The sequence below is a fragment of the Miniopterus natalensis genome, chromosome 1 (assembly GCF_054644295.1).
Source record: "Miniopterus natalensis isolate mMinNat1 chromosome 1, mMinNat1.hap1, whole genome shotgun sequence".
NCBI lineage: Eukaryota > Metazoa > Chordata > Mammalia > Chiroptera > Miniopteridae > Miniopterus > Miniopterus natalensis.
Window position 1 is genome coordinate 21,197,525 of NC_142081.1, and position 9,127 is coordinate 21,206,651.

A 9,127-nucleotide genomic window follows, 5' to 3' on the forward strand; every position below is an offset into this window, starting at 1 on the left:
ACCACATGTTTAGGTTATCCTTAAGTTTCCTCTAATTTTGAGATTCCAGGATTGTAAAATCTCTAAGAACCTAGACAACTGTTTACTCTCTTTATATTTGTTAGATTTTTTTTAAAAAACTAATGGTGCTGGCTTCAGGGACAGGTTTGTTTCCTTACCTAATGAAAAATGATGGATATGAACATGAGCCCTGAAAAAGGGAAAAATCAGATACAGCAGATCTTAAACATGTTTGCAAAGCTGTAATAACAAGTTGGAGAAGGGAGCTGTCATCTCTCTGATAATTTAAGGGCCACCTCTAGATCACCATTTCTCAATCCATGGGTATCTATGACATCCTTTTATTTTAGTGTTTTCATTTCAATGATAATCTTAAAAATTAGCACAAATACTTTCTGAAACAAATGGGTATCGGTATTATAACTGAGTTCTGCCATAAAATTTTCGTATCCAAATTTGTGGTTTGTATGTGTGCTATATAAACAAAAGAAAGAATAGTCTGATGCAGCAGAATAGGCAGGCTGACCTCAAAAGAATCTGTATTGGAGCACTCAGTACCAGAGCAATGTACTGTGTGGATCTCATCTTTAACACAGCACTAGCTAAGTGTGACAGTAAATTCAATTCAATTCTATTCCCAATTCCAGTTACCCATTTAACAGATTTCAAAAGCTGCAATGCAAATCTTTTTTTAAACAACAGCTTCACTGAGATATAACTCACATACCATACAATTCACTTATTTAAAGAGTACAAATAAATTGTTTTTAGTATAGTCACAGTTTGCAACCATAACCACAATTAATTCTACATTTTCGTCATCCCCCAAAAGAAAGCCTGTACCCACTTTCTCCCAAACCCTCCACTAACCAGACCTAGGCAACTACTAACCTACTTTCTACCTGTGTGGATTTACCTACTCTGGACATTTCTTATATGTGATCTTTTATGCCTGGCTGCTTTCACTTAGCATTTCGTTTTCAAGGTTTATCCTTGTTGTAGCATGCATTAACACTTCATTTCTTTTTGTTGCCAAATAATATTCTACTTATGGATATACATTTTATTTATGAAATTATCAGTTGATGCTCACTGGGTTGTTTCCACAGTTTGGCGATTATGCATATGCTGCTATGAACACTCATGTACAAGCTTTTGTGTGGACATATGTTCTCATCCTTTTCTGTACACATTTAGGAGTGAAATCGCTAGGTCATATGGTAACTCTATGTTTAACCTCTTAAGGAATACCAGGCTGTTTTCCAAAGTGGTGTGTCACATACAGTAGCTTATGAGAGGGATCCAATTTCCCCACACCCTCACCAACTCTTGTTAGTATCTGCCTTTTTTATCACAGCCATCCTAATGGGTGTGAAGTGGTAACTTACTGTGGGTTTTTGGTTTGTTTGTTTTTGTAAAATATGTTTTTATTGATTTCAGAGACAGGAAGGGAGAGGGAGAGACAGATAGAAACACCAACAATGAGAGAGAATCATTGATCAGCTGCTTCCTGCATGACCCCTACTGGGGATAGAGCCCAAAAACCTTAGCATGTGCCCTGAATGGAATCTAACCGTGACCTCCTGGTTCATAGGTTGACACTCAACCACTGAGCTATCTTTTCCTGTGCTTATTGGACACTTATAAATCTCTTTTGGAGGAATTCCTAATCAGGCTGGTGGCCTACTTTTAAATTATTTGTCTTTTTATTACTGCATTGTAAGGTTCTTTATATATTCTAGATATGTCCCTTATCAGCCATATGATCTGCACAACCTTTCTTCCATTCTACGTTATCTTTTTACCTGTGAAGCAAATCTTCAACTGAACAAGGCAATTTTAACTCTATATAGTTATCAAACAATACCTCATTAAAACTGGCATTCAAGGACTTCTTAGGCACCTTTGCTTAAATATAAGATCTGATTATCATAAACTGCGTAACAATGCTTTGACATTATAAATACTACCTTGTATAATATCCTCTGCATTAGTATTACAAAAGTTAAAATTTAGAAACAGATGAAATATATTACTGAATCCAAGGCTAAATCTTTCCACTGCTAAGCTCAACTTTAAATATGTATTTCATTGTAATAAAACAGTATCTCTACCACATAATATGAATGTTAATTTGAATTTTCTTGTTTTATGGTGTTGTTTATATTTGTATATTTACTCATAAAGATATTAATCCATGGCAACAATTGATAATAATACCGATAACCTAAATTTTATGATGTATATGGTTCCCTATGGCCATCAAAACATATTAGACTGCTTAAAGAAAATAATCTTTATTTAGCGTATAGTTTTAGAAATCCACCGACAGTGGCACTGCTATTATTGATTTGTAAATTTGTTTTGATGTTATAGTTGATTAAGAGCTATAAAGGCTCGGTGTAAGAGGTGTAAGGATTACCTAGCTTTATGTTTGAACATATTTAGAATATTTATAATAAAAATAATTTGCCAGTATGGGGAGGGGATCCCCAGTGCAATGTTTTTCCTTTAAATGCAATTTACATGACACTGGAGTGAAAGGCACTGCTCTTACTCAAAGGGAAGCTATTTTCAAGAAAATTATGAGTCTCAGAGGAAATTTCTTCCCAGGTTTTTTTATGCCATTAACTAAGATAAGAGATTAGAAATGCAATATACAGAGCAGTCACCTGTATCACCCAAAGTTCTTCAATGTAGACAATAATATTTGTTCGTTTTTAATTTGTATCTGTAGCTGGTGGACAGGCAAATTGTATCTTTGTTTCTTTTTAAATAGAAAATTTAAATGTACTAATTTAGCTCCATAAATAATAGAAGAGACAATGACATTTAACTATCAGCAATCAAGGCCCAGCCCACCGAATCGTATTTTCCACAAATCATAAATAAGGAATCTTGGCTTTAGATAGAGTTCACAACAAAACAAACTGATCTCAGAAACCCAGGGATTGGTCAAAGTAGTGCTGTTCAGATCCTATCTCCCTCTCCCCTTGGTAACAACCAAATTTTACTGTGTACATGGTTCCCTGTGACCATCAAAGCATATTAGACTGCTTAAAAAAAAAAAACACACAAAAACAATCTTGGTCGAGCATACATTATACTTTTTAGAAATCCACTGTCCCTGCTGATACTGAGGAGGACGAGGAGACCATTTACTCTCAAGTGTCCTTGGTTTAGGGAAGATAGGATTTATTAGGTGGCCACACATGCTGTTTAACTATCTGTCTCAGTTTCCCTATTCCACTTGTCCTGGAATTTTCCTAGCTTCCACTATGCTATAACACATTTGCACAAAGGTTAAAATAAAGCACATGATTTCAACCAAAAGGACTAGTCTCTCTGACCATGAGCCAATCTGCTTCTCAGCTCCCCTCATCTCCACCTGTGGCTGACCACAGATGTAGACCCAGACAAATCAGTAATGGTTAAAAAAGGAAAACAAAAATTCTACTAATAGTAGTAAATTACAAAGACCAAAAATTAAAATTTATTTTAAAAGAGCAGTTTCAATTTTGGTATAAAACGGTAGTGCCGGGAATAGAAAAACAAGGGAAGTTTCTATATCATACCTAGCATATTATGGGAGTTGATTAAATTCTAATGAAAGAAATTTGGAATACAGAATTGCGGAGTCAAAGTAAGTTTAGAAACTGTAGGATTCACCCTGGGCCTTCTCCTTTCTCTTCCTAGGATCTTCTGGGTGCTCCATTCCTACAGCCCTGAATTTTATTTCAGTCTCCTCTCCATTTCTCTACATTCCTAATTCTCTACAAGCCAAATTCATCAAGAGAGTTATCTCCATTTTCTCATCTCTAATCATTACCCAACTCTATCAATTCGCCAAAACCTTTCTTGTAAAGATTACCCATGATGTTCATGTTGCCAAATCCAATGGACACTTTGCTGTCCTCATCTTATTTGATCTTTGCAATAGACAACCACTGTTTTTGCCTGTCCTACATTCATTTCCCCTGCTTGGGTAACACAACACACATTTTGTTTGGGGATCTACCCCTCCCATTGATTACATTCTTGGCAGGACTGTAGATTGAAGCGTTCTTTTCTACCCTGGCCAACTACTGGACACTTGACCCATGTTGAATAAATCTGACACTTTTCCTCAGAATGTGAATCCTAAAAAACTAAGGACTGAAAATTGCTGCAGCAGTCCATTCATTCTAGTAGTGCAGTTAGCAGCTTCCCCTGGGGCTGCTCATATTCCTACCCTTTATAAAGCCAGGGCCTTCAGCATTTCCTTTGGTCCTGTGAGCTGCCCACATCCTTGTTATAAATTCCTCTTCTGAAGTAAATTGGTCACTTGCCACCAAAGAGGCATAACTGACATTGTCTCTCAGAAGCACTGCCTCCCTTCCTCAAACACTACTCTCTTTGTTTCCAAGATACATGTTCCTTATTTCACTACTACTTTAGCAGCCATTTCTCGAGTCTCCTTTGAGAACTCCTATATTCCTTCTCCACTCAGCCCCTAAATATTAATGGTCCTCAGGATAGTCTTCGGACCCTCTTTTCTTCCTATACTCTCTCCCTTCTGTGAATTCATCCAGATCCATGGCTTTAAATGATATGGTCTCCAAAATGTTTATCTGTAGTCCAGATATCTCCTCTGAGCTGCAGGCTTATATATCCAAATGCTTACTTGACATCTCTACCTAACATTTTAAACTTGATATCTCAATTTTAACATGTCCAGAAGAAATTCTCTCTCAAGCCTGTTTCCCATCATTCCCTGCCAGAACTTCTTACCACAACCCTCTACTCAAAAACCACTCTTTACTTCATTTAGGAGTAATTTTTTTTTTAAATATATCTTTATTGATTTCAGAGAGAGGAAAGGAGAGGGAAAGAGAGAGACAGAAACATCAATGATGAGTCACTGATTGGTTGCCTCCTGCATGCCCCCGACCGACCTGGGACCGGGACTGCAACCGGGGCATGTGCCCTGACCAGGAATCGAACCTGATCACCCAGATGCTCAACTGCTGAGCCATGCCCAGCCAGGCTAGGAGTAATTTTTATTGCTTTCTTTCCTCTGCTCCCAACATTCAATCCAGCTGCAAGCCCTATTGACTCTATCTCCAAAAGGGGAAATATAGCAAATCCACCTACTTCTTTCTCAACTGCCACCACCATACTCCAGGCCACCATCAACTCTTGCCCTAAAGTACTGCTACTGCGTCCTAACTGGTCTCGCTGCTTCTGCTCTTGTCACCCTCCTTTCTATTCTCTTCACAACAGTAAATATCATCTTAAAATATGAATCCTATTATATATACCTCCCTGCTTGAAACTTCTGTAGGCTTTTCCATATGTATAGACAAAACCTAAACTCCTTATTCTGGCCTATAAGAACCTACGTGAGCCATTCCTGCCTCTCCACACTCTGGAGTCAACCTCCTTTACTTGTTCACCAAGCCCCAGAGGAAGGAAATCTCCCTTAGTTCCTAGAGCACATTAAGCTCTTTCTTATATTAGGAATTTGCACATGACATTTGTTCTATCTCAGAATGCTTTTACCCCTCTTTTCCATTGGTTAGCTCTTTTTTGTTGTTGTTTTAATCCTTCAGAGTTCAGTTAAACTTTTAACTCACTTAGAAAGCTTTCCCTGATATCTTACTCAAAGAAGGTTCTCCACACTCCAACCTTTATTTTCTACCTCTACTGTCTTCACTTAATCACAATTTCTAATTCTTTCATTTGTTTTTATACAGTATTTATTTTGTCTGGCTACCCCCTAAATTGAAGGCTCCATAAACAAGGGAAAGAACTAGTCTTGTTCACTACTATATCTTCCAGCACAGTGCCTGGCACAGTACTTTATATAAGTCATAAGGAATTTAGGTCTCTTAGAGTCATTTCTGATACTGTGAAGCTCCAAGTTGTTCTTTACTATGAGCTTAAAGGGCTTCCATACAAGGTTCCATGTAAGCACCTAGTAGGCACTAAATACCTGTATAATAAATGAATGACATTGCAAATGATACCTAAATTTTTGTCTTTATTCCTGACCTCTCTTCTGAACTTCAAACTTTCATTTCTAACTGCTTGCTACTATCTCCACGTAGATATCCAATAGCAACTCAAACCCAACAATGTACAAAATCCAGATTATCATCTCCCCCACCAAACCTGTTCTTCCTGTATTATCCATTTCAATTATTGCCCAATCTTCCTCCCACTCAACTGCAAATTCTAGGTCTTTAACAATCTCTCTCATCTTTCCTATTTAAATAATCCCAGTGGTTCTGATTCCCCCAAACTTATTCCTACTGTAATGTCCTGTTTAGGTCTCTTATTATCTTTCAACTACACTATTAAAATAGGCTTCTAATTGACTACCCAGCCCTTAAATTTCCCTTTCTAATCCATCTTTTATGCAGCCACTCGAGTTACCTTTCCAAAACACAGAAATGCTTATATCACTCCCCTTACTCAAAGTTCAGTGCCTCAGTAGTCAAACACCTAAGCGTGGCATTCAAATACTCTACATGTCCTCGAACACCGTTCCAGTTCCAGCATCCACTATATTCCTTAACAAACTATTTATTCCAGCCCACACTAAACTCACTATTAAATGAACATAGTAACCTTTTTCAGTGCTCAAGGTCTTTGCTTGGGACAGTTCTTCAACTGGTAATCAGCATCCCCAGTCTAATTCTGATCTTGTGAAATCCTTTCCAGCCTTTAAAATCCAACTCAAATTGCATCTCCTCCATGAAGACTCTCTGATCCTTTCCCTCCAGTCGAAACAAATCTGTCCTTAAGTTTAACCCCTCTTTAGACATTATTTCACCCTCCTTTGGATGTTAGTTGTCTACATGGAAATTTTTCTCCTCGGTTAGGTTTACTGAGTTTATTCACCCTTCTTCCATTAACCTAGGACACTGCTGTGTACAAAGTAAACACTCAGGAAATATTTGCTGAAAAAAAATAAATCTGTAAAGTAAAAAAAGGGGGGCAAAAACTAGAGATTAAGTAATTTGCCAAAAATTAGGCATCTACTTCGACGCAAACCTTCAAAAACTAGAACCTAAATCTTTTGACTGCTGGTTTAGTTGCCTTTACTATGTCCACACGAAGACAAAGTGGAATTTCTTCCTCAACATCAAAATGTCCCTGACTGTATTTTAAAATGTTTCTTTTATTCTTTTTGCAAATATGCTTCACTGACCTTTTGCCAAAGTGAGGAAGAAATGCAAATTCTTAGTCCAAGTTAATAATGTTTAACTTCCAAATAGTGCCTTAATGCATTTCAGAGCCTCATGAGCAAGTGAAACAAACTTTAATAAGCTAATTGGATTCTTTTATCTGAAGACACCTCAGAGGATAAATTCAATCTGCTGTAAACACAGCCCACCCCCACTCCCACCCCCACCCCCACCCCACCCTCGCCCCCGCCCCCGCCTGGAAATGACAGGCGAAGCAGAAACCCGCAGTCCAGCCCCTCCGAGTCGGCAGCCTTCCTTCTTCTAGACCCGGAAAGTAAGGGGATATATGAACGAAGACCGTAGCTCTGGGATGGAATATCCAGGGCAGAGTCCCCTTGGCATCGTATTTTCCCAGTACAACGGCCTCAGTGTCAGGCCCCAAGGTCCGCGGGCAGGCCCTGGCTGCGAATGCAGTCCGGGAGCCCCCGCCCAGGGCATCCGCGGACTCCGGCTTTCTCAGGACGGTCTAGTTCCCACGCTCCGGCCCCAAAACCAAGCAAAGGAGCCGAAACATCGGCCCAAAACCCCGCGAGGGGAAGGGTCCAAGCCGTGGGGCTTCAGACCGGCCGCTCCCGGGCCCGCCAGATCCCGCAGGGGTGCCCAAGGGGGGCGGTTTCCTTGTCCTCTCCGGGGGCGACCTCGGCCCGAGCCCCCGAGGAGCCGGTACTGGCTCCCTCCCTTTCGGGGACCGCCTAGCCCAGCAAGTGGGTCCGACCCGCCCCGGAGCTCACCTTCCGTCCCCAACAGCCGTCCGTCAGTCGGTTCCGAATTCCGTCCACACACAGCGTCTTCCGGCTCCTGCCGGAAGCAGGTTGAGCGCGGGACAGGAAGTTTGGCCGCCCCCCGCCCCCCCGCGCACACACCCACTTTCTCGCCACCGGGCAGGTGGGGGCCGCCGGGTGCGGGCTTCCCGGCGAGGGGCCGCTGCCCCTGGCGACTTGCGGCGCAGGGCTCAGTGCCCGGACGGAAGGAGCCGCGGTCTCCCACTGCCCGCTCATTCCCTCTCGGCCTTCGGGGCTCCTTGGTCAGCGTAGCCAGAAGAACGGGGTCGGTTCGCTTAGCCGTGACGTCACTGCTGCCCCGCAGCTACGGGTGCGGTCGTTTTTCCTGTCTGCTGAGATCAGTACTGGCTACAGTGGAGGCAAGCGAGGAGAAAGGTCACTAAGACATTTCTCTGTTCTCAGTGAAGAGGACCTCGAAGCTTCCAGAATCTAGTTTTGCATGGTACGCAGGGCAGGGTAAGAACTGAGACTCAAGGGTAGAACTTTTTTTTGGAATATGAATTCCCTAGCGTCTGGGTTCCACATATTTGGATGTAAAGAGCTCTCGGGTATCTTGACCTTTTGAAATTACTGGTTTTTTGATGCTGTTGCTTGGCGAAATATGAACTCAACGAAGATAGCGGCAGTGGGAATTAAAAGAGTTCTCCAAGAAAGGCATTTTCCAGATTAAAGTCAGGCCTTGATGGCAAGCACGTAAGTGGGTGAGAGCAGTAGTTTGAGTACACAAATAAACGGCGGTGGTTTAAAGAACAAAGGAGAAACACGGTTCAGGGAAAGATAATTCCTCTTTAGATAAAGCGAATTTATCGCAGTTGCTAAGGGGATCTTTACTTGGGGGTAAAAGTCCCGAGCTCAAGTAAGAAAAGTCAGAAGAAGAGGTGTAGATGTGGGAGTTACCAACATACAGAGATGAGATGGTCCAGGAAAAGTATATGAAACAAAGAAGAGAAGGCCACAGAAGCCAACTGGAATGACTGACTACTAACTCAATTTGAAACTACTTTCTATAAATACTGCCAACAAAGGTATATTGCAGCATGTAAACAGGTGACCATAAACCAGCAGGACACTCAGAAGAAAAAACTACACTCAATTGTACAGTTTTAAAGAGTT

At 41.0% G+C, this 9,127-nt stretch overlaps 1 protein-coding gene across 2 annotated transcripts in view; it reads right to left on the reverse strand.

Moving 5' to 3' along the window:
• Nucleotides 1-8,056, reverse strand: part of ZNF410 (zinc finger protein 410) — a 29,847-nt gene extending 21,791 nt beyond the window's left edge. For both annotated transcript variants that reach the window (XR_001602869.2, XM_016208180.2), the window contains exon 1: nt 7,964-8,056. The gene's annotated coding sequence lies outside the window, so the exon portion shown is untranslated. The remainder of the gene's footprint in view (nt 1-7,963) is intronic.
• Nucleotides 8,057-9,127: the final 1,071 nt, after the last annotated feature.